Below are 25724 nucleotides of genomic sequence, written 5' to 3'. Positions count from 1 at the left end.
CCCACTGGACTGAACAGAGACCAGGGGAAAATCACATTTCTCCAGGAAAATAGGAGGTTCAGAAAGTGGGGACCCAGCAGAATCAGACACTCTTCAGGGGAAGAGCAGATTTGCGGTCCCTCTTCTTACTCTTACTGCCAGGACTCTGGCCATGGGATCTTTCAGGAAACCCCATCCTGCCCCTCTCCCCTGCCCCCCCCCCGACATTCACCACCTTCCATGGATCACCGTCCGACTCATCCTCCAGGAAAGGCCACAGACAAGTTCCCTGAGGCTACCTGGTGTCCAGATGAAATGGCCAGTGACAGGACAAATGGCAAAAGCGTTGGGGTCAGAGAGATGGGACCTTGAACCCCAGCTCTGCCACGTCGCAGCGGGATGGCCACAGGCAAGCCACCCAGCTCAGGTGCTTTGACTGTGACGCACGGAGGTTACTGCCTGCTCTGAGGGGTTGCTAGAGAATTAGAACACTTTGTCATATTGACTTATTTAAGATGTGTGCACCTCTGCTTTCTCTAGCCATGAGGTACTTTACAAATGAAATCCCCTCTGGTATCTGCCAGCCCTCCAGGCCGCAGGGACTGTGTCCCTGGCCTCCATGTGTACTGTCTGCCCATGTCGAGTTCCCTCCCTGAAGCCTCTCTTCAGCTCACCAGCTACTTCTCCGAGAATATCTCAGTGGGTTCCGTGGTCAAGGCAGGCTCCAACTTGCCTAAACTCAGAGCAACATGGCCCTTGAGACTGTCACTGGGATAGGTGAAATCTCTGGAACATCCCTCACCTAATTCTCTTTGGTTGGGTGCAAGCTGAGCCCAGGCTTTCTATGCCACGAGACTCCAGGTTCCCTTGTCCAGCCTTTTGCCCTTTGCCTGGCCGCAGGCCAGATGTCAGAGACGAGCAAGAGGCTGGAGCACCATGTCCGGTGAGGAGTCGGCCGTCCAAGGACTCATCACACTGAAATCAGGGGGCGATTTCAGAGTGAGCCTGGGGTGCCAGCAGAACATAGGGAGGAGGGACCGCCCTGGCTTGGGGAGCGGTGGAGGCCCAGGAGGGAGGTGGCATCGTGCCCCATCTCCAGGAGCCATGAAGGTTGGTCAGGGCAGGCAACAGCGGAGTGGCTTTCCAGGATTGAGGATTTGGCTCCTACCAAACACTTCGTGGCGGGACACCAGTATTTTCTTTTTTGATCCACTTCTTAATCACATCATCTTTGCAGAAAACTTTTCTTTAAATTCTGACTGCTTTGAAAGCACACCAGGAAGGTTGTATCACTTGGCATTATTTTCAGTGAATTACAGAAGGAAAGACCCTAATCCTTGGAGGAGCACACGTTGCCAGGCCCTGTACTAAGCCGATGCTCAGATGTGGGTTAAAGTTCTGGAAAGCAGCTTTTATAAGTATTTCTGGTTCTGCTTTGTTTAATTAGTAATTGTTGACTGTAGAGAGAGCAAAACCTTGCTACCCACATTTTTATGGTGCACAAAGAAGGGGAGAATGCAAATGTTTTATGTTTTCGTTTGCCGCTCCCGTTTGCCTTCTCGCTCTCTCTGTAAACCCCTGCCATCTGCAGCCATTCTCTGTGCTCTAATAGCCAAGATACCATCTAGTCTTCTCTAAAGGCTGCTTTGAGCAGGTTTCCTGTAATGAAGATGCTGGTGGTAGAGATAAATCTGTTTCCATTCCAAAAAATGGGAAGGGGAAAAACCCTGCTTAGTGCTTGTTTGTGCATAATAGTGCCATTTTCTTAAAGACCTGTTTTAGACACTGTTGTGGGCTAATAAAGAACCAGTCTGCCCACAGCTCTCTGGGTAACTACAGAGCAGTGGGGCTGGCGCAGGTGGGGCGTCATGGATGCCCGGGTGGCTGAGAGTGAGGATTTCCCATTTGAGATCCAAGTCTGCAGCTCCCACAAGTTAATCTAAAAATAGACCAAGCACATTTTCTTGCTGGGTAGATTCAGATAAAATTGAGCTCCTACATACCCAGGATTTGTGGGATTTGTTGCTAATATTAGAGATTTACATTTCTGTTATACCTCTGCCGGCTTAATCTGATCATTCCAAAATGCTCAGAACTGGTTGCTCTTTCAAGGACAACTTGATTAGGTAAAAATTAGACCTTTATTTATTGAAGCCTTTGGACTTTGGGCACCAATCTGTTTTACTCATCCTTTGCAGTTCCTTCAGACGTTCCTGAAAACACGTCTGCTGACGCCGTCAGCTCCACCCAGATTTTACTGACGTGGGCTTTGGTGCCTGAACAGGACCAGAACGGGCTCATACTGGGCTACAAGGTATGTGTCAGAGGTGACCGTCCTGTGCTTAGACTGTGCAGGTGCTCCTGCGTGTCACTCCCTTAGACTAAGGAGCGCAGGGCGTCTTCCAGACCTGCAGCACCGTCCTGTGTTGTCATGTTCACATCTGTTTTCTCCTCTAAACTTCCTTGCCATCTGGTGACGAGGCACGACTACAACCTCCTAACATAGGCCCAAACAACACATGGGTAGGAGCCGGCTACTTAGGCTCGAGCCTCTGCTTCCTGGCTTGTACAACGGGAGTCATCATGGTGGGTGGCTCTGATCTGGTCTGAGAGGGAAGGGGGTTTGATTTTGTGAGCTGCGGTGTGCTCCTAGCGTGTGCTGAGTGGGTGTTCTTAGCTACCTGCATGCTGGTGCGCACACCAGCATCCTGGGCCATCCAGGGCAATGGCGACAGCAGGAGGGGCGAGCACCTTTCTGCCTCTTGGGGGGCCCTTGCTGGGTTTAGTCTTACCTGCACTTATCCACCTGTGCTTTTGTTTACATCACTTCCCCCGAGCAGTGGGACGGATTTTCCTGGATGTGGCCCATAGGGCCCCACACCTGTCTGTTACTCCCTGTACAGCCTTCCAGCATCAGAACTCCAGGCTTTCCTTGGTTTTGATCCCCAGCCTCTGGTTTTCCCCCTCCTGTTCTCGTGGGCATTCAGTTGCTCCCCCAGGCCCTGCTGGACGTGGGGATCTCACTGGGCAGGTGTAGTGACCACAACTCCACAGCACATACCTGGGTCCTGGAGAATAGAGCTTGCCCTGCTGTTTTCAAGCTCCTCCCTGAGGTCCACCATCTCTTATGGCCTTCTGGGTCCTGGACTAAGGGACCAGTTCAGGAAGGATGAGCTGCGAGTGAGGACTTAGCAAACCAGCAGGAGCAGGCAGGGCCGTGGACTGGAGTTTCCCAGGGTGCTGTGTCTGTGCATGGGCAGCAGCACAGAGCCCAGGGGGACTGTGGCCCAGGGTGCAGGGAATTCCAGCAACTCTCTCGAGACAGGAGCCCAATTTCCCAAGAACCTGGGAAACCGAGGGGGCGCTGGCTCCTTCTGTAGGAAGCACAGTGTCGGTGTTTATGACCAAGTCCTCGTTCTAGTGGATGTGGTTGGTGTGCCTGCTGTTGTGTGCCTCAGCTCTGGGAAATCACGGCTCAGGGGAGCTCCCCCTGCCATGGGCTGGGTCCTAACTCAGCTCCTCTTCTGCTCTGGAGCACGTCTTCCCCACTAAATACCAGCATATGGAAACTAGATCCATAAGCCTTAAACACCGCTGCTGTGGGGGAGAAGCCGCAGTTGCTGGTCCTTGCCCTGTGGTTGAGAGGCCCCCTCCTGGCACCCTGCATCCCCATGACCATGCACGCTTGTGTGTGGATGCTCCAGATTCTGTTCCGGGCCAACGACCTGGACCCCCGAGCCCCGCAGTCCCATCGTGCAAGGGAACCACACGCAGTCGGCGCTGCTGGCCGGTCTCCAGAAGTTCATGCTATGCAAGCTCCGGGTGCTGACGTTCGTCCGCATTGGCAACGGAGTCCCCAGCTCTCTCCTCATCCTAGAGTGGACCGAGGATGACAGTATGGTAGCGGTGTGCTTGAACAGCCCAAACAACGGAGACAGTTGTCATTTTTTTTTAATAATGATTTTTTATTATATTATGTTAGTCACCATACAGTACATCCCCAGTTTTCGATGTAAGGCTCGATGATTCATTAGTTGTGTATAACACCCAGTGCACCATGCAATATGTGCCCTCCTTACTACCCATCACCGGCCTATCCCATTCCCCCACCCCCCTCCCCTCTGTAGCCCTCAGTTTGTTTCTCATAGTCCATAGTCTCTCATGTTTCATTCCCCCTTCTGATTACCCCCCCTTTCTTTATCCCTTTCTTCCCCTACTGATCATTCTAGTTCTTATGTTCCATAGATGAGAGAAATCATATGATAGTTGTCTTTCTCTGCTTGACTTATTTCACTTAGCATTATCTCCTCCAGTGCCGTCCATGTTGTAGCAAATGTTGAGAACTTGTTCTTTCTGATTGCTGAGTAATATTCCATTGTATATATGGACCACAACTTCTTAATCCAGTCATCTGTTGCAGGGCATCTCGGCTCCTTCCACGATTTAGCTATTGTGGACATTGCTGCTATGAACATTGGGGTGCATATGGCCCTTCTCTTCACTACGTCTGTATCTTTGGGGTAAACACCCAGTAGTGCAATGGCTGGATCATAGGGTAGCTCAATTTTTAACTTTTTAAGGGACCTCCACACTGTTTTCCAGAGTGGCTGTACCAATTAATAATGATTTTTTATTATATTATGTTAGTCACCATACAGTACCTCCCCGGTTTTCGATGTAAGGCTCGATGATTCATTAGTTGTGTATAACACCCAGTGCACCATGCAATATGTGCCCTCCTTACTACCCATCACCGGTCTATCCCATTCCCCCACCCCCCTCCCCTCTGTAGCCCTCAGTTTGTTTCTCATAGTCCATAGTCTCTCATGTTTCATTCCCCCTTCTGATTACCCCCCCCTTTCTTTATCCCTTTCTTCCCCTACTAATCATTCTAGTTCTTATGTTCCATAGATGAGAGAAATCATATGATAGTTGTCTTTCTCTGCTTGACTTATTTCACTAAGCATTATCTCCTCCAGTGCCGTCCATGTTGTAGCAAATGTTGAGAAATCATTCTTTCTGATTGCTGAGTAATATTCCATTGTATATATGGACCACAACTTCTTAATCCAGTCATCTGTTGCAGGGCATCTTGGCTCCTTCCACGATTTAGCTATTGTGGACATTGCTGCTATGAACATTGGGGTGCATATGGCCCTTCTCTTCACTACGTCTGTATCTTTGGGGTAAACACCCAGTAGTGCAATGGCTGGATCATAGGGTAGCTCAATTTTTAACTTTTTAAGGGACCTCCACACGGTTTTCCAGAGTGGCTGTACCAACTTGCATTCCCACCAACAATGTAGGAGGGATCCCCTTTCTCCACATCCTCTCCAACAATTGTTGTTTCTTGCCTTGTCTATTTTTGCCATTCTAACTGGCGTAAGGTGGTATCTCAGTGTGGTTTTGATTTGAATTTCCTTGATGGCTAATGATTTTGAACATTTTTTCATGTGTCTGTTAGCCATTTGTATGTCTTCATTGGAAAAGTGTCTGTTCATATCTTCTGCCCATTTTATGATTTGTTTATTTGTTTCTCATGTATTGAGTTTGAGAAGTTCTTTGTAGATCTTGGATACCAGTCCTTTATCTGTAGTGTCATTTGCAAATATCTTCTCCCATTCCGTGAGCTGCCTCTTAGTTTTTCTGACTGTTTCCTTGGCTGTGCAGAAACTTTTAATCTTGATGAAGTCCCATAAATTCATTTTATCTTTTGTTTCTCTTGCCTTTGGGGATGTATCATGAAAAAGGTTTCTTTGGCCGATGTCGTAGAGGTTGCTGCCTATGTTCTCCTCTAGAATTTTGATGGATTCCTGTCTCACATCGAGGTCTTTCATCTATTTGGAGTTTATTTTTGTGTATGGTGTGAGATAGTGGTCAAGTTTCATTCTTTTGCATGTAGCTGTCCAATTTTCCCAGCACCATTTATTGAAGAGACTGTCTTTTTCCCACCGGATGTTTTTTCCTGCTTTATCAAATATTAGTTGCCCAAAGAGCTGAGGGTCCATTTCTGGGCTCTCTATTCTGTTCCATTGGTCTATGTGTCTGTTTTTGTGCCAGTACCATGCTGTCTTTGTGATCACAGCTTTGTAGTACAGCTCGAAATCCGGCATTGTGATGCCCCCAGCTTTGTTTTTCCTTTTCAACAGTTCCTTGGAGATTCAGGGTCTTTTCTGGTTCCATACAAATTTAAGGACTATTTGTTCCAGTTCTTTGAAAAACGTTCTCGGTATTTTGATCGGGATAGCATTGAAAGTGTAGATTGCTCTGGGTAGCATGGACATTTTAACTATGTTAATTCTTCCGATCCATGAGCATGGAATATCTTTCCATCTTTTTATGTCTTCCTCAATGTCTTTTAAGAGTGATTTATAGTTTCTAGAATAAAGGTCCTTTACGTCTCTGGTTAAGTTAATTCCAAGGTAACGTATGGTTTTTGGTGCTATTGTAAATGGGATGGATTCCCTAATTTCTCTTTCTTCGTTCTCATTATTCGTGTACAGAAATGCAACTGATTTCTGAGCATTGATTTTGTATCCCACCACGTTACTGAATTGCTCTATAACTTCTAATAGTTTGGGAGTGGCTTCTTTTGGGTTTTCCATATAGAGTATCATGTCATCTGTGAAGAGAGACATTTTGACTTCCTCTTTGCTGATTGGAATACCTTTGATCCCTTTTTGTTGTCTGATTGCTGTTGCAAGGACTTCTAGTACTATGTTGAATAATAGTGGCGAGAGTGGGCATCCTTGTCGTGTTCCTGATCTTAAGGGAAAGGCTTCCAGCTTTTCCCCATTGAGAATAATATTTGCAGTAGGCTTTTCATAGATGGCTTTTATGAGATTGAGAAATGTACCTTCTATTCCTACACTCTGAAGGGTTTTAATCAGGAAAGGATGCTGTATTTTGTCAAATGCTTTTTCGGCATCGATTGAGAGGATCATATGGTTCTTGAGTCTTTTCTTGTTGATATGATGTATCACGCTGATTGATTTGCGAATATTGAACCACGTTTGCATCCCAGGTATGAATCCCACTTGATCGTGGTGGATAATCCTTTTAATGAACTGTTGGATTCTATTAGCAAGTATCTTGTTGAGGATTTTGGCGTCCATATTCATTAGGGAAATCGGTCCGTAATTCTCCTTTTTGAGGGGGTCTTTGCCTGGTTTGGGGATCAAGGTAATATTGACCTCATAGAATGAGTTTGGTAGCTTTCCTTCTGTTTCTATTTTTTGAAATAGCTTTAGGAGAATAGGTATTATTTCTTCTTTGAATGTTTGGTAGAATTCCCCAGGAAAACCATCCGGGCCTGGAGTTTTGTTATTTGGAAGGTTGTTTATCACTGACTCAATTTCTTCATAATTAATTGGCCTGTTTAAGAAATCAATTTCTTCCTGTTTCAATCTTGGTAGTTTATAGGTTTCCAGGAAGGATTCCATCTCTTCCAGATTGCTTAGTTTATTGGCATATAGCTGTTGATAAAAATTTCTAATAATCCTTCCAATTTCAATGGTGCTCGTCGTGACCTCTCCTTTTTCATCCATAATTTGAATAATCTGGGTCCTTTCTCTTTTCTTTTGGATAAGTCTTGCCAGTGGTCTGTCAATTTTATTGATTCTCTCCAAGAACCAGCTTCTAGTCCTGTTGATCTGCTCTACTGTACTTCTGGTTTCTGCTTGATTGATTTCAGCTTTAATTTTGGTCAACTGCTTCCTCGTGCGTGGATTAGGCCTGTCCCTCTGTTGCTGTTCCAGCTTCTTGTGGTGAGAATATAAAAACTGCATTTTATATTTTTCTATTCTTTCTAGTGAGGCTTGGATGGCTATGTATTTCCCCCTTAGGTCCGCCTTTGCAGTATCCCATAGGTTTTGGAGTGTTGTATTTTCATTCTCATTGGTCTCCATAAATTGTTTAATTTGATTTTTGATTTCCTGGTTTATCGAGTCATTCCTGAGCAGGATGGTTCTTAGTCTCCAAGTGTTTGAGTTTCTTCCAAATTTTTCCTTGTGGTTGAGTTCCAATTTCAGAGCGTTGTGGTCTGAGAATATGCAGGGGATAATTTCAATCTTTCGGTATCGGCTGAGACCTGTTTTGTGTCCCAGAACATGGTCTATTCTTGAAAATGTTCCATGGGCATTAGAATAGAATGAGTATTCTTTGGTTTTGGGGTGTAGTGTTCTATATATATCTAAGAGGTCCAACTCGTCGAGTATGGCATTCAAAGCCTTTGATTCTTTGCTTAGTTTTTGCCAGGGTGTTCTGTCTATTTCTGAGAGTGGAGTGTTGAGGTCCCCTACTATTAATGTATTTTTATTTATATGTCTCTTTATTCTGGTTAAGAGTTGGCTTGTGTATCTTGCTGCTCCCCTGTTGGGGGCATATATATTTATAATTGTTATATCCACTTGTTGAATACTTCCTTTAAGAATAATATAGTGCCCTTCTGCATCTCTAACTATAGTCTGTAGTTTAAAATCCAGTTTATCTGATATGAGAATTGCTACCCCAGCTTTCTTTTGAGGTCCATTTGCGTGAAAGATGGTACTCCATCCCCTTACTCTCAGTCTGAATGCATCTTTGGGTTCAAAATGAGTCTCTTGTAGACAGCAAATGGATGGGTCATTTCTTTTTATCCAATCTGCAACCCTGTGGCGTTTTAAGCAAGAATTTAAACGATTAATGTTAAGACTGAGTACTGAGAGATATGCTTTTAATTCTGCCATGTTGTCAGTAAAGTCTTTGTTTGTATTGGCTGTGACTTTCTGTTTTGTGTCACTCTTGGGGCCTTTTTACTTTTATAGAACCCCCCGTAATACCTCCTGTAGGGCTGGTTTCGTGGTTATGAAATTGGCTAGTGACTGTCGATTCTGAAATGTCTTTATTTCTCCATCAATTCTGAATGACAGCCTTGCTGGATAAAGGATCCTTGGCTGCATGTTTTTCTCTGAAAGAGCTTTAAAAATGCTCCCCCAACCCTTTCTCTCATTCCAGGTCTGTGTAGACAGGTCTGACGTAATTCTGATGCCTTTGCCTTGGTACGTGAGAAATTTCTTTGCCCTGGCCGCTTTCAATACTGTATCCTTGGATCTCATATTTGCGAATTGCACTATGACGTGACGTGGTGTAGGTCTGTCATGGTTGAGCTTGGGAGGGGTCCTCTCTGCCTCTTGGACATGAATTTTTGTTTCCCTTGCTAGATTAGGTAAGTTTTCAGCTACAATTTGTTCAAATATCTCTTCTAGACCTCTGTTTTTCTCCACCCCCTCGGGGATGCCGATGATTCTAACATTGGATCGTTTCGTTGAGTCAGTAATCTCCCATAGCCAACATTCGTGGGCGTGGATTTTTTTAAGACCATCTTCTATTTTTATTTTTTCCTCTATTAACCCATCCTCCAATTCACTAACCCTTTCTTCCGCTTCCGTGACCCTGGCCGTCAGAGCCTCTAGTTTTGCCTGCATTTGGCTCATAGAATTTTTAATTTCTGTCAAATTCGCTCTCATTTCCGCCCTTAGGGATTCTATATTCTCAGTAACATTTTCCTTAATACTTTTTTCAAGTCTACTCATTATCTTGACCATTGTTACTCTGAATTCCATTTCTGATAATTTGGTTACATCCATATCCGTTACTTCTGTGGCAGAGGCCACAGACTCACTGTCTTTTCTTTGCTGGGGGGGGGGCTTCTCCTTCTTGTCATTCTGATAAGGAGAGGTTGTGGGGTTGTCCAGAGCCCAAATTATTGACTGGGTCCCAGGCCGTGCCCCTTGTTTTATAGGGATCTTAGAGATGTGGGCTTCTTCTTTAAAGATTTTATTTATTTACTTATCTGAGAGAGGGAGACAGACAGTCAGCAAGAACGAAACAGAAGCAGGGGAGTGAGAGAGGAAGAAGCAGGCTCCCAGCGGAGGAGCCTGATGAGGGACTCCTTTCCGGAACGCTGGGATCACGCCCTAAGCCGGAGACAGGCGCTCAATGACTGCGCCACCCAGGCGCCTTGGGTTGTGGGCTTCTTGATTTTTCAGCCTGCCTTCTGTGTTCTGGGGGAGGGGCCTGCCGCGCTGATACTCAGGCAACCCTGTTTGGTTAGAGTCTCCGTGTCCCCTGCGAGGGAGGATGGGGATGGGCACTCTCTGAGCCGGTATCTCCAGGCTTTTGTTCTCTGGCGGCTTTCCCTGGCGGCCGGCTATGCCTCTTCTGAGAGTCAGAGCAGCAGAGGCTGCATTGTCACAGAACAGAGGGATTGCGGCCCGTTCTCCACTGATGTTCTGGCCACTTTTACTCTATTACTGTTGGTGCTGCTCAACCCTGCAGCATCCCGGGATGTGCGCACCAACTCGGCGTCCCTGCCCTCACTTCCAGGGCCGGCGCATCTCTGTCCTTTGTGTTTCTAATGCAGCCAGCCACCGGCCGCCCCGCAGGCTCCCGGGTCTCCCGGTCTCCGTCTATGCCCGGTGAGCACACCTCGATTCCGGAGTTTTGTGAGAAGCCTGGTGGCGCGCGCACCCGGTTCAGGGTCTCAGTCTGCTGTTTCGCGGGTGCCGACCGCGAGTCCGCCCGCTCCCCCGTGCAGGTGGCCCGCCAGCCGCCAGCTGCCCCACGCGCGCTCCAGGAGCTCCCGGTCTCAGTCTGGATCCCGTGAGCACACCGGGATTCCGGTGTTCCGGGAGATGCCTGGTGGCGCGCGTTCACGGCTCACCGGTCTCAGTCCGCTCTCTTGCGGGTGCCCTCTGTGAGTCCGCCCGCTCCCCCGTACAGGTGGCTGCCGCTTCCCGGCGCCCAAACACGGCGGCTCCCTCCCCCTTCCGTTTATCTTCCGATATCTGTGCACGGTTTACAGCTCCCCTCTTCGTACCTCAATACTCAGCGCTGGAGATGTTCATTTGTAGAGATCCAGATGCATCATCCTGCGTCTCAGGCTGATTCCGTGGTTATTTAGGCTGGTCTGGTACCTATCCAGCTCGACTCAGGGGACCGGCTGAAAAAGGGGTCCCCTACTCCTCCACCATCTTAACTCCCTCCCAGTTGTCATTTTTAACTTAAATTTCGAACCACTTTTGTACCCCTTTTTTCAGTTGAGGAAAACAAAACAGAATTGTTTTTCAGTCACTGGGCATTTATATGGCCAATTTTAGCCTGGAGTGAATTTCTACAGCCTAATGACGAACTTCTGCAAATTTCTGTCATAACTCTATGAGAGGCAGCGCAGTAAAGGCTGGGTGGGCGGGGGCCATAAAACGCCCCGCTGGCAGTGTCAGCCCAGATCGGGTTAAGAGCCCCACTCCCAGCCTGGGTGCCTTGATTTCCGTGGTGCCACCCACTCCCATCGTCCACATGCCCGGAGGTCCCTAGAAGCTCCCACACAGAGTGCGGTGGGTTCCACGGGCTCCCACACTGCCCTGCACCTGTGTTTCTGGGCCAGAATCACAAGTGCCTCTTGATGGCTTTGCTTCTATGGACGTCTAAATCATCAGCAAATGTTTTTCCAGTTTGTCAGACATTTAAAGGTTATCTCCTTTTACATTTTTATTGTTACACTGACTGTAGCAAATAGTCAGGGAGGGGTGTATATCCTGGGGGAGATACTGCTCCCCCCACACACACACGTTCGGGATCAGAAGCTTCTCACAGAAGTAGGACAACTGTAGATTTCCTGATACATGTTGGCCAAAGTCATTCAATTAGCCCCCATGGTGCTCGGCTGCCGAGCTGGAAGGCATCTCTGTGTTCTGCTGGGAGACAGCACCAGCGCTGGGCTTCAGTCAAGGAGAGGAAGGAGCTCTGCACACCATCCTTTCCTGGGTGCAGAGCCTTGGGGGGCTAGGGTCTGACGGGGGCAGTTGGATCAAGGTTGTTTGCAAAACTATGGGAAGCCATGGAGTCCCGGTTACACAAACGAAAAGAAAAAGGAGCCTCCAACCTTGGCCAGTTACAACTTCCTAAAGTAGAGGCTGTAAGTCACAGAATACTTTTCCTTCTTCTCCTGCAGTGTGATTGGAGGCAGGTTTTCCTCTCCCTCATTTCAGCGCGATCCAAATGATCAGCTTTGGGGATGGCGCGGGGGATGGGGACCCATGAGGCTGCCATCAAAATTTGCCCGTTTGTGCAGTTGGTCCTGGTGTGGGAGCCCATAGCCTCCTTACGTTTAGGTTACCAAGCGCAAGGGTCACAGATGTATTCAAACACGGGTTTAAACTTTTAAATACCGTTCTCAGCTTAGTAACCAGAGGCAGAATTCAGTGGCCCCGGAATGACTGTAACACACATCCTCCTGTCTCTGTATGCATTGCTCCAAGCCCATTGCCTCTCATCTGGGAGTCAGGTAAGCTCCAACCACAAGTTCTGGTGCTGGCCACACACTCACTCACCGGGCTGTTTACGTGAATATATTTATGACGGCTGTGAGCTGGAGGCAAAGGGGCCACATCACACGGGATTATTTTGTGCATTCGTGCGCCAACTCTTAATTTTCTAAGACGGTGCACACGAGAAAAATCACTCCTTGTAAATACGTGACTTTGTCAGTGGGGAGGGACTTTAGGCCATCTGATTTACCTAACACTTGCTGGCAGGTGTCAAGCTCCCGAAAGGATTCAGCCCAGATGGGCAGAATCTTGACCTCCAGCTTGATGTGCTTGCAGCCTCGCACCCCTTGCACTCATGGGCTCCCAGCACAGTGTGTGAGCACCGCTTCTAGAAGTTGGAAAAGCAGATGAGCTGGATTCTAAATGAGGTGTTTTCTTACCATCATTAGGGGGCCACACGGAGTCAGCTAGATTCCAGAAGTCATCTGTGGCCTTAGAGTGTCTGGTCCATGCACAGAGTCAGCTGTGGTAGAGAATGCTCGGCCAGCCCACAGAGTCCTGGGCTGTCTCCACGTCATGTCTCCACGTAACACCGTAGAGGCACCTGCCTCATGGTTTCCTCTCCTCCCTCCAGCCCTGGGCCTGCCAGTGAGGCTCGTGTTGCCAGAAGTGACACTCAGTCCGTGTGGATGGTGTGGCAGCCGCCAGAGGAGCCCAACGGCATCGCTCTGGGTAAGGAAGCGGCCGTGATTAAAGAGATCGTAGCTCAGAGGGAAATCGCAATTGCATTGATTTCCTCTGTTCTTGTTACATGTCAAAGAGGTTGAACAACAACAACAACAACAAAATCCTGCCTGCCACAGCCCGGCATTTTTAGCGCTGGGAAATGTGGGACCCTCTACTGTCCTGGGAGCTGTGTTCTGAGGTTTCTTTGCAGATTGAAATTTACATTTTGTTAGCCCAGAATTTCTTCCATTTGTTCATGGTTCACAACAAAACCATCTGTAATTGGCCCTTCCTTCAGCTCTGAAATAACCAGGCTGTTTCCATGGGTGTCTGGGAAGCAGCAGCCTCGTTTTTCATGGGAACCAGAGACCTGGACTTTGCTCCCAAGTTCCAGGAAACATCCTCGGCTGCAGGGCCTTCACCTCATCCTTCTAAGAAGTTTCCAGTGTGAATTTTGTGCCTTGGGTCCCTAGGAAATGGTTTACTTTTAATGTTTCATTCAGGGGGGCAACTCTGATAGCATTGATGAAAAGCCTTATTTTTTCTTAGTTCCCCAAAGGAGGCAAGTTTTATTTAAAAAAAGAAATCATCAGTTCCCTTATTTAGTCACCCCTTCACCATGACAAATTCAGGGCTTCCCCTATGCGTGGTGTCGCCTGCATGGTGGGCAGTAAGGAGTGAAGAAGATGCACCTGTCCTCAGGAGGCGTGTGGCTCATGGCACCACTGGGGAGAGGCACAAGGATGATGCAATGTGATAGGTGACTAATAACGGTTCATGAGATGATCCACAAGCGGGTCCCCCCATGCTCATATGCTCCCGGAGAATGATATGGTCATGTCTGGGTGAGGTGACCCCATCTGTCCTCTCCATCCCGGAGGCCCTTCCTGTCAGGTCTTAAATCCTGGAGTTCTCACACCTCTACCCAAGGAGACACACACGGGACACTCTTGCAGTGTCGTGTTCAATAACAGGGAAAAACAAAGAGCCAGACACCCAAGTGTCCATCAATCAGGCAACAGAAATGTGTATCTTGGGCTCTTCACGCAACAGAAAACATGATAGCAGTTACAGGAATGACCAAGATCTACACGAGCCAACGTGAGGAAGTCTCACAAGCATGTGTTCATGGGGAAAACAAGTTGCAGGAGAATCCACAGAGCGTGAGAATGTTCCTGTACATTTAAACCTCCAGGAGTGTTACTATAGTCATTTACATGTACAGTCAACGTGTGAGCTCATGGACAGGACTACACCCGGAGTTGAGACGGGGCGTGGCCTCTGAGGAAGAGGAGCTGGTGGGGCCACCAGGCCACCTCAACTTTTTCTGTCTCTTCTCTTATATGAAAACAAAAACAGTCCAATTTGGCAAAATCTCAAGATTTGTTCAGTTTGGTACAATCAATATTTGGGTGTTTCATCTATATCATTCCCAGTATTTCCTGTATGTTTGAAAGATTTATAATAAAAAAGGATGATCATAAGATAAAAACAACACGTTCACTATAGACTTTTTAAAAAACAGAAAATTCAAACAAGTAACAGGCAGAAAATGAGAATCACCCACAATTCCACCACCCCAAAATAATGTTACGATTTTTTTCTTCTGTTCATTTTTCTACTATTTTAATTACAAAATAGTTCCTACTTAGAAAGGATTCTCTTTGTTCTAGCACGTGCATGTTTAGCAGCGGTGGCCTGCCCGTGTCCCTGCCACCCCGTCTAGCATGGACAGCCCGCCAGGCCCCCCGAGGGATTTTGTGTTTATCTCTCCTTCAATTTTCTGCATGATTTTCGTAGAGGTAAACTTAAGCCTAAAAAGCTAATACTAGTGCTGCATATTTTTAGATTGCATGCAAACTCCTGTCCTGTGTTTTTCTGTGACTTTGCTCCTCTCTTCCCACGTCACGAATCTTTCCTACATACACACCTTGGCTGTCTGGCTCTGCACACACCTGACGGGATGCTCGCAGCGCCTCCAGCATCCTGGTGCTTGCCTCCTGGCGCGCAGGTGGAAGGGTTCCCCGGGGCACACACCCGGGAACAGCCTTGGTGGGCCACAGAGTTGGAGCCTTTTCAACTCTGCACAATGACGCCCGACCACTTTCCTGAGCAGTAATAGCCATTTGTACTCCCACCAGCAGGTGTAAGGACCCCCATGGTTCTGCACGTCATTGCCAACACTCGATAGGCTTGGGATCGAAACTTCTTCCCTCCAGAAACTTTGGGTCAGTCAGCTCTCCTGACAGCAGTGCCCATCTCACTCCACCTTCACCAACATCAACATTAATGGGCTTTTTGTTTGTTTGTTTTTTGTTTGTTTTTATCTGGGCCAGTTTGATACATTAAATAGAACATATGAAGAGAATATTTTCAAAGTTTACTGGCCATTAGTTATTTTTTTTGGGGGGGGGAATTTCCAGTTTATATTCTGTACTAGTTTGTTTCTTAAACAGCAGGAATCTATTTTCTGTCAAGTCCAGAGGCTGGAGGTGTGAGATCCAGGCATGGCTGGGCTGGTGTCTCCAGCAGCCTCTCTCGTTGTCCCCCCTCCCATGTCTTCCCTCACCTGGTCATCCCGCTGTGTGTGCCTGTGTCCTGATCTCCTCTTGTAAGGGTGCCAGTCCCCCCTGGATCAGGGCCCACCCTAGTGACCTCATTTCACCTTAATCCCCTCTGTAAAGACCCTCTCCCCAAATACAGTCACATTGGAGATGCTCAGGGCAAGGACTGTAACCTGTGAATTTGGGGGATGCCATTCAGCCCGTAACACGTCCTTTGGCCATTTTTCTCTTGGGGAGTCACCCCTTCCTTATGGGCTCTCACATACCTTACTCATTGGCAGCATCAGAGTACCAAGTGGCTGAGAGACCTGAGTCTGCTGTTGGGCTCTGAATCTGGGTTGGAGGCCTGACTCTGCTCTGTTAGTGCCGTGACACAGGGTCCGGGCAACTTAGCCCAGTAAACACCACCCAACATGATCATTAACTCATTAACAATATTCAATGTCACGGATGTTGCAAAAGTTCCCCTTTTAATTTTGGTCACAGAGACTTTCATGTGGACTTGAAACCTGTGTGCCTTCCCGTTGTGTGCCGTTTCCATGGTGGATGGAGCAGGTGCTGTCACCTGCACGCAGGCCCCGTAGGCTGGGGTCAGTGGGCCCCCAGTCCCTCTCAGGGCCATTGTGGCTCCTTCCACTCCTCACTCTGAGTGGTGGCCCCTCTTGCCACCCTGCACTTGTAGCCACGTCACTCCCTGGGCACTGAGTCCACTGGGGGCACAGTGGCAGGACTGGGGCATGTGGGAGGGTCGATGGGCTCAGCCTCTTCAGGCTGTGGAGGGTGAGACCCAGCGAGAGGAAAGGCCAAACAACACTGATCTCAGGATCTGAGTCAGCCAGCTGTTCTCAGGAAGTTTCCCAAACCTCACATCGAGGTGGCATGATTCACTCTCCCCTGCACCCCCAGCAAGCCAAGATCTGCACAATGCACTCAAGAATCCCGGGCTGCCTGCTCTGCTCTCCCCTGGGTTTGAAGCACCATGCTCCAGACAGGCCAAAGGCAATGTGGGCAACCCTGCAGACTCAGTAGCCCAGCCTGATGAATTTAAGCACATTACTGAGCCTTTCTGTGCCTCGGTTTCCCTATCCCTCAAATGGGAATAACACCCCTCTCCCTCCTAGTGTTGACTGAGTTGTGCCTGAGGACCTTAGGGCAACGCCCAGCACGTGGTAAGCACTCAGCGAATGTTCACTGGAACGCATGGCTGTTTAGTATTTCACCGTGTCTCCCGCACCAGAGAATTTCTTCTTGTCACCCAAGACGTCACCCTGTGCCAGCATCTAGCTGGTGCTCCCCAGCAGAGGTTTCACACGGACATGACAGGGAGAAGAACCGGGAAAGGCAGGTTGGAGCCAGGTTATAAGAGCTCCTAAGGGACATTCAAAAGTTTACATTTTGATCCATAGTCCCAGGGCAGTGGGGGGTCACTAAAAATCACAAAAATCCAGGTAAGGAGAGGGCAGTATATAAATACTTTAAGCATTCCAACCATGGCAAGACAGACAGAAAGTACAATAGTGCTATGTCTACCTGTAATGCAGAAAAACACCACATTTGAACATCTTGTTGTAATGGTCCAGTTGTAATGGTAGCAAATGTTGTCAGGGTAACCTGTGACCTGAATATTATTACAGCTAGCACCCCAAATTGCAGATGCTGTAGGAGGGTTGAGAAAACAGCTTCCAAAGGTTCAGATCAGTGTTCATAGGAAATAAATGGAAACATCTCTTTGCAAGACTGGCTTCCCACACACTAATGTTTCTGATCTCGCTCAAAGTGTAATTATGTAACTAGTCTTTTCCGTCAAAACACCCTTCTCCCTCAAAACTATCTCCTGTTATTCTCTAGAAATGCAAGAACGGGTACTCAGCTGCTTGCTTTTGCCATTTAGGCACAGGAAAGGGCTCTCTTCTATTGTCTGTTGAGGCTAGGGCTTTGTAAGGACATTTGAGGTGCCCGTCTGTATGTTCACCAGGCCAGAGTGGGGACTGGGGTATATCACCCTGAGTTTAGGGCGGATAAGAGGAAAGTACGAACATACCCACAGGCTGAGGGGCTTTCTCCCAGTGGTTCATGTCGGAGCTGGAGCAGAGGCAGGGATAATAAGCCGGGTTTCCTGCAGGTGCATATGGTGATGCTGTCCTTGCTGTCCCATGCATTGCCTCAGAGCCAGCGCCGTGGCTGTAGGAAGTGGGCCTCGTCGTCTCTGTGTTTCAGTGGCAGAGGAACCCTGGGAAATCGAGCTGCGAACACCCTGCTTCTGGCTCAGTGCTGGTGGCACCTGGAAGAGCAGGTCCATGCGGTGGAATGGTACAGCCATCAAAACTCATGTTTCTGAAGGAAAAGAATGACGCTTGGGAGATGTAGTGAGAAGACACGAATGAAAAGTCTGCACTTGGAGTAAAATCAGTTTTGTTTCACGTTCATATGCATAGAAAAATGATGGCCAGAAGCAGCCCCGAAGATAGAAACCGTGACCTCTGGATGGTGGCAGATGCCGTGTGCGTGGTCGGGGCCCGGCACTCCCCGCCAAGGCCCATCCGCAGCGTCTGGGATGCTGGCAGTGCCCTGTGCCCGAAGGTGCTCTCTACCCTGGGGCCGGGCTTCTAGGGGAGTTGCCGACCAGCAGCCCCCCGCCCATGACTCCTGGGGGTTGGGGGGATGCCGCCGCAGCCCCTGCCACCACCCCCCCACCCAGTGGGCAGATCCTTGGGGGCCCAGCAGAGCAACTGCTTCAACAGGCCTTCTGTCAGCTTCCTCTGTTTCCTGGGCTCACCTCCTGAGAAAACTTTTCACTCTGGGCTCTCTTGGAGCTTCCTGGGCCCCTCAGGAGTTAGGCAGCAACATCCACAGTACAGAGAGCATCTTGTGTGGGCAGAGCCCCGGTGTCTCTAGCACCTGCCCCTGCGTAGTTGGCTCCTTCCTCTTCTGCTGGCCAGCATGGCCAACGGTGACCCACCACAGCCCGTGGGATGTGACATGCAGAGGATTCTGGGCCACCTCCTTTCTGGTGCACTCTCTACCCCTCCTTGGTGCTCTGGGCTCCAGTGGCCGAGGGCTCTGGCATTGGGCTGGGCAGGGCTGCTCCTCACAGGTTCTCATGCCCGTCATAGACCTAGCCACGGCTCTGGCTCCAGGCCCTGCTGTGGGGGACTTGGACCCACCGCCCTGACCTTATTCCTGGTGCAGGTACCCCAAGGCTCTTCCAGACAACCCCAGTTTTTTTGTCCACTTTACAAAACAACTCATCCTCTCCAGAGGAACCCTGGCCCTGGAGTTTCTGCCTCTCTGCTGTGCTGGTGTTGACCCCCTGGCACTGGGATGTGCCTCCCCTTGTTCCCACATGCCTTGCAGTCTCTCCCAGTCCCTCAAAATCCCCTTCCTGGAGAGTGACCAGTTTCTTTTCCATTTGTCTCTCTTTTATTCAAATCATCAGAATGTTACCATTTTAGAGCAGGAAGGAGCTGTGTGAAGCAGGAGGGCCTCCTGGGCAGGACGGGGCTCCCACACTGAAGGCCCAGTTCTGTCCTCTGTTCACTGTGTCCTTTTCTGGCCCTCGGGGGTAAAATGGGCATGCGTCCTGTGCCTGAAATGCAGAGGCGCTAATAAGAGGGGGCTAGTTGTTTTCTTGATTCATAGTGTAGGGGTGAGAACTTCTCCCTCTTCCCTTCTGGGTTCTACAGCTGGTCCAAGAATTAAGTTGACATAAGACTGATGAACAGGGTGATTGGTAGGAGAAGGAAGGGAAGAATGAAGGGGGGGGTAAGCTGAAGGGGGGATGAACCATTAGAGACTATGGACTCTGGGAAACAAACTGAGGGTTTAGGAGGGGAGGGGTGGGGGGATCTGCTGGCCTGGTAATGGGTATTAAGGACAGCATGTGTTGCATGGAACACTGGGTGTTATACACAAGCAATGAATCATGGAACACATCATCAAAAACTAATGATGTACTGTATGGTGACTAACGTAACATAATAAAATTTTTTTTTAGAAGACTGATGAACAGGAAAAAACCATTTAATTTTGTATGTACAGGAGCCCCCAAAACACAAGGCTCAAAAGTGACCAAAGCGGACTGTTTTTAATGCTTTTCATGAATAGAAACAGTCAATTGGTGAAGCGTTGACAAGATGAGGGGTTTGGGCTTGGGGTGGTAATCTAGTGAAGTAACAAGGTTGTATAGCCACCTCGGCCCTAACCTGCCCATGGCTGGTGAGGAGGCTGCCTCTCTTCCTCCTGGTGCAGCGAGGGAAGGTCCGAGTGTCCTCTGGCACTGGCCGTTTCTTAAGTAACTTTAATCCAACATAATGTTTGAAAATGGCATATTTGGGAGTGGCCTATGCTACTCTGCTTCACTGGCTGGAAATGAGAAGCTGAGAGTCACTTTGGCGTTGGGGTTGGGGTTGAAGCCTGGCTTAGGACTTGCTGACAGTTGAGGTGTTGAGTACGGAGGGAGGGCCTATAGGCTGTTTTGTTTTTTAAGATTTTGTTTATTTGAGAGAGAGAGAGCAGGAGCAGGGGGAGGCCTCGAGGAAGAGGGAGATGCAGACTCCCTGCTGAGCAGGGAGCCTGAGGTGGGGCTGGATCCCAGGACTCTGAGATCATGACCTGAGCCAAAGGCAGACATTTGACCAACTGAGCTACCCAGGGGCCCCTGATTTTTGGATTTTGAACCACGCTGTATCCGTGAAATAAATCTTACTTGATCGTACTTCTTCCTGTATTGTTGAATTTGGCTTGCTGATATTTTGTTGAGGGTTTTTATATCTATGTTTATCACATATACTGGTCTGTAATTTTCTGTTCTTGTGGCATCTTGGCAGCTTTTGTTAAGGGCAATGCTGGCCTCCTAAAATGATTTGGGAAGCGTTCCTTTTTTTTTTTTTTGTGGAAAAGTTTGAGAAGGATTGGTATTCATTTTCCTTTGAACATTTGGTAGAATTTACAGTGAAGCCATTTGGTCCTGGACTTCTGATTATTGAGGGGCTTTCGGTTACTCATTTAATTTCTCCGCTGGTAACTGGTCTAGTCAGAATTTCTGTCAGTTCGTGATTCAGTCTTGGAAGGTTGCATGTTCCTGGTAATTAATCCTGTTCTTCTAGGTCGTCCAGTGTGTTGGGGAGTAGTTGTCCGTAGTAGTCTCTTGTGAGCCTCTGTATATCTACAGAATCCGTGGGAACATCTCTTCCATTGCCGCTTAGGAGTTCTCATTCCTTTTTTCACCCTGAGTCCAGCTGAAAATTTGTCAGCTTTGTTCTTTTCGAAGAACCAGGTCTTTTGTTGATCTTTCTATTGTCTTTTTAAAAATCTTTCCATTGTCTCTTTAGTCTGTAGTTCATCTGTTTCTGTTCTGATATGTTACTTCCTTCTACTAACTTTGGCCTTCCTTTGTTCTTTTTTCTGTTTCCTTGAGGTGTAAATTTAGGTTGCTTATCCAAGACATTTCTTGTTTCTTGAGTTAGGCCTGTATCACTCTAAACTTCCCTCTTAGAAATACCTTTTTTAAGGATTTTATTTATTTATTTCAGAGTGAGAGCACTCACAAGCAGGGAGAGGAGCAGAGAGAGAGAGGAACATACTCCTTCCTGAGTGTGGAACTGACACAGGGCTGGATCCCAGGACCCTGAGATCATGACCTGAGCTGAAACCAAGAATCCAACGCCCATCCAACTGAAGCACCCAGGTACCCAACTTATAAACATTTCTAATAGAATCGGTTACTATTCTTTTCTTTTTGGATGGGTGTGGTCTTAATTCTTTTTGAATGAGACAAATTTAATAGCTGGGTCTGTGGTCTTGATTTTGGATATCAACTACAAGGAGTATCCAGCAAAAAGTAGACAACAAATAGTTATTACTGGATTGATGTAGAATTTAATTTTATAACTTGAAATCAATCTGATTTCCCTTATATTATCTCTTGATTTTCATGCTCCCTACACTTTCCTGCTTATCTAGGAGTAATGTAAAACAATATGGCATAATTGAAGGGAGAAAACTTGATTGGACATTATGCAAAGAATAAACCAAAGGCCATTTACCTAAGTTGTGGTACGATGTCAAGAAGGGAAATATGAAGATGTTATGAAAATTATTTGTAATTTCCCATCTCAGAAGTAAAGTCTACAATTCTCATTATTCTTGGACGTTTTCAAATGTATCCAAATTTGTGGTGAACAAAAGAAAGCAAATATGAAACTTATGAGTTGCAATATTTAGAAATGGTGGTTGGATTTGACTGTGAGGCACACAGCCTTCTAACAGGCTATACATGCTGTGGGGTCACACTTTGGTCAGCCACCACAGATTCAAAAGTCATACACTTTATTAGCATTAACAAGGGGTGAAAAATGGTGTGAAATGGCTGATCAGTAATAATTGTTCTGTGAATATGAATTTTAGTTTGGATAAAAGACACGATATGATTTACTGCAACTTTAGATGTCTCGTTTCTATTATGCTCTCTTGCAAAATTTTCAAAAAGGAAAGGCTGTTGTCCAATTTCAGGTGGTCTGGGGCCCGTTCCAGTTTGTCTAACAATGCTTGAAAATACATATTTGCAATCATGGAGAAAAACAGTTGGGGAGAAATGACTGGGTCCAGAGAGTGAGCTTTGAGAGAACACTTCCCAAAACACTTCCGCTACTTTGAAAAAATTGAAATATAAGAATAGGTGTATTCCTTTTTACATCAGTGGGGTCTGTGACTAATTCCATAGAGATAGATATTGGCCATTTAATATTGGGTTAAAAGAGATCAGGAGGAATCCCCATTTTTCATTCTTTTTTTTAAGATGATTTATTTGTATATTTTAGAGAGAGAGAGACAGCATGAGTTGGAGGAGCAGAGGGAGAGGGAGAATCTCAAGCAGATTCCATGTTGAATGCAGAGCCCAATGCGGGGCTCCCTTAGGAACCCCCATTTTTCTTAAAGAGGGTTAGCAGACATGGCTTAAGACAGGGCTTCTCAACCTTGGCTCTGTTGACATTTGGGGCAAGGGAACTCTTGTGGGAGCTGCAGGGAGCCTGGTAGCGTGTGGAGCAGCATCCCTGGCCTCTACCCACCAAATGCCAGTAGCACCCGCCCCACAGTTGGGAACCTTCAATGTACCCAGACATTGCCGAGTGTTCCCTGGGGGCCAAAGCACTCCCTGCTTGGAGACCACTGGAAGCCAATAGAATGTGTCCAGAGAACTGGGAAGATACACCCTCGGGGTATAATATTCTATTATGTACCCCTTAATGGAGTAAAAATAATCTCAGACTGAAGAGACATTGACGGAATGTGAATACAGGGAGAGCGAGAACGCCAATGGAAGCCTCATCACCGTGTAAATGCCTGGAGAACAGGAGTCAAGGCGAGTAGAGAGGAGCCCTACATTAATTTATTTTCATTCATTAAAATGATTGATAATCATTCATTCCATTCATGGGTTTCTCACATTCTCCAGAGGGTGGCTGAGGAGAGAGCAAGATGGAGAGTTTAGATGAGGTTGATTAAACCGTTACTGAGCCACTACCACCCATGCCTGGCAACATGTACGTAATTTTGTCCCACATTGACTCTGGGTTTGAGAATCCCTGGCACAGATGTGAGTCTCAGTACTCAGTCTGAAGAAGTGGATTATTTCAGGATGTTCATAAATCAAAGTGCAGTATAGCCTGAGGGAGCCTGAACAGCACTGGCCGATAGGATTCCATGATGTAAACGATCTCTGTCTGCCCTGTCCAATATGGTAGCACCAGCTCGGAGTGGCTCTTGAGCCCTTGAAATGTGGCCACCTTTCTTGTGTCACATGTGGAAATGTGAACATTTGGGGGATAGTGAATTAAAAATACATTGTTTAGTGTGCCTGGGTGGCTCAGTTGGTTAAAATGCCATCTCTTGATCTCAGCTCAGGTCTTGATGGTTGTGTGTTCAATCTCTGCCTTGGGCTCCACACTGGGCAGGAGCCTCCTTAAAAAACAAAACCAAACCCAAAACATCATTTACATTTACTTCACCATTTTCATTTCTCTTGTTTCCAGTGTGCTTATTAGAAAACATGAAACCATGTCTGTGTCTTGCATTAGGTTTTTATCAGAGAGCCCTGATCTAGAAGGTGGAGAATTCTGCCCTGTCAGGACACCTTGAACTCAACCCTGCTCTGGGTTAGTGTCTGGGCCAGGCAGGACCTGCAGGCAGAGCTGCGGATCCGCCTAAGTTCGGATCCTTCTCCCGTCTCAGCTCAAAGCCCAGTGAGGATTCTAGACTTGGTTTCCAATCGGCATTTCAGATCTCTCTCGGTTTGGACCATGTGCCCTTGATTTTGTGTGTTCATTCGTTAGCACTAGAAAGGACATTTACTTAGGACCCATTAGGTATTTCCACTTTAAGGATGAAAGGATTTCAGGAAACAATAGCATTTAAATCACAGATGATCCTGCCATTCAGCTGTCCAGGTGATCTCCCTCTGGGAAGCCACCATGAAGTAGTTTGAAGAGGCAAGCCAATGTCCTGTCTGCCTAGCCTTTCTGGAGAAGTGCTTTGTGGAAAATTAATTAATTAATTAATTAATTAATTAATTTCTGGTTCCTGGCACAGGACTCCTAAAATCCTTGCAGTTTCCTGAGGGATAGGAGAGACTTTTGTTAGTCATAAAATCTCCAACAGACCTCTCCAGAGTTTAGGCTAAATAGCTGACATAGGGTGGGGCCCAGAAATGGCATCACAGTGGGGCTGGTCACCAGAAGGACCAAACTGGGAGTCAAGGATTGGAAATTTCAGCCCCAGCCACTGGCCATCTGTGAGGGGAGGGGGCTGAAGATTGGGTTATAAAAAGTCTTGAACAAGACGTTGGTGAACACATTAATATTCTGGAAAAGTGATTTTCCCCCAGAGAAGGCGTGGAAGCTCTCCGCCACTCCCCACCCCCTTTAGACCTTCCTTGCTCCACGCATCTCTTCCATTGGGCGTTTCCTGAGTTGTATTCTTTATAATAAACTGGTCGATGTAAGTAAAGTGCTTTCCTGACTTCTGAGTCGATCTTTTTCCCCTTCATTCATATAACTTTTATTACAGTGTATTTATAATTGTTTTTTCCTTTTTTAAAATTTAAATTCAATTAGACAGCATATAGTACATTGTTAGTTTCAGATCTAGTGTTCAATAATATATCATTTGCGTATACCCCCAGTGCTCATCGCATCACGCACCCCCCTTAATGCCCATCACCCAATACCTCATCCCCCCCCACCTCACCTCCAGCAACCCTCAGTTTGTTTCATATACTTAAATGTCTCTCATGGTTTTTCTCCCTCTCCGATGACCTCCAGTTCAGTTTTCCCTCCATTCCCCTATGATCCTCTGCACTGTTTCTTAGAGTCTACCTATGAGTGAAACCATATACTTGTCTTTCTCTGACTGCTGTGTTTCACTCAGTATAATACACTCCAGTTCTGTCCAGGTCGATGTAAGTGGTAAGAATTCATCCTTTCGAATGGCTGAGTCATATTCCTTTTTATACATGGAGCCCATCTTCTTTATCCATCCACTTGTGGATGTAAGTCATTCTAGTGAAATTATCAAACCTAAGGAGGGGGTCTGAGGGAGTACCTGACCTTGTGGTTGGGCAGAAGTGTGGGTAGCTTGAACACCCCATTTGTGACTGGCCTCTGCAGTGGGGACAGACTTGTGGGACTGAGCCCTGAAATCTGTGGAGTATGAATTGAATTGTTGTAGAACGTGGCGAGTTGGTTGTGGTTGGTGTCAGGAAATAGAGCACACAGGTGTACTTGAAACGTGAACACATCTCCTCCCTCCACTGCACCAATTGACTGCATAAAGCCCCCCCATGGGGGTCCTCTGTGCTCTGTGGTCTCTTGGAAGAATGGAGTCAGGTTCGACTGGCAGTAGGGGAAGTTGGTTTCCAAGATCAAAGATGTGGAGCCTAGCTGAGAGCTATTCCCTAGGTGAAGCCGTGGATGCCGAAATGACCCCACTGCCCCCTTCCTCACTAACGACTCAGAGATTGTGATATCACAGTTGGTTCCCCACGAAAGGTGGGAATTATCTGACTTTGGGCATTTTATGGGCCTGTGCCCCTCAGTCCCAAGTGCAGAGTAGAGTGACCTGGTAGGTCTCTGATAAAGACTGACGGTTGAGT

At 47.3% G+C, this 25724-nt stretch overlaps 1 long non-coding RNA gene across 1 annotated transcript in view; it reads left to right on the top strand.

Moving 5' to 3' along the window:
- The window catches only part of LOC148107074 (uncharacterized), a 102771-nt gene extending 81514 nt beyond the window's left edge, over positions 1–21257 (top strand). The window contains exons 7-8 of the long non-coding RNA XR_015723065.1: positions 2178–2293; positions 21109–21257. This is a non-coding gene — a long non-coding RNA (uncharacterized LOC148107074). The remainder of the gene's footprint in view (positions 1–2177; positions 2294–21108) is intronic.
- Positions 21258–25724: the final 4467 nt, after the last annotated feature.

Source organism: Ursus americanus, chromosome 35 (assembly GCF_024610735.1).
Source record: "Ursus americanus isolate L20-20 chromosome 35, mUrsAme1.1.p, whole genome shotgun sequence".
Lineage (NCBI taxonomy): Eukaryota > Metazoa > Chordata > Mammalia > Carnivora > Ursidae > Ursus > Ursus americanus.
Note: the sequence above shows the minus strand (reverse complement) of the source record. Positions and strands in the feature narration are given on the sequence as shown.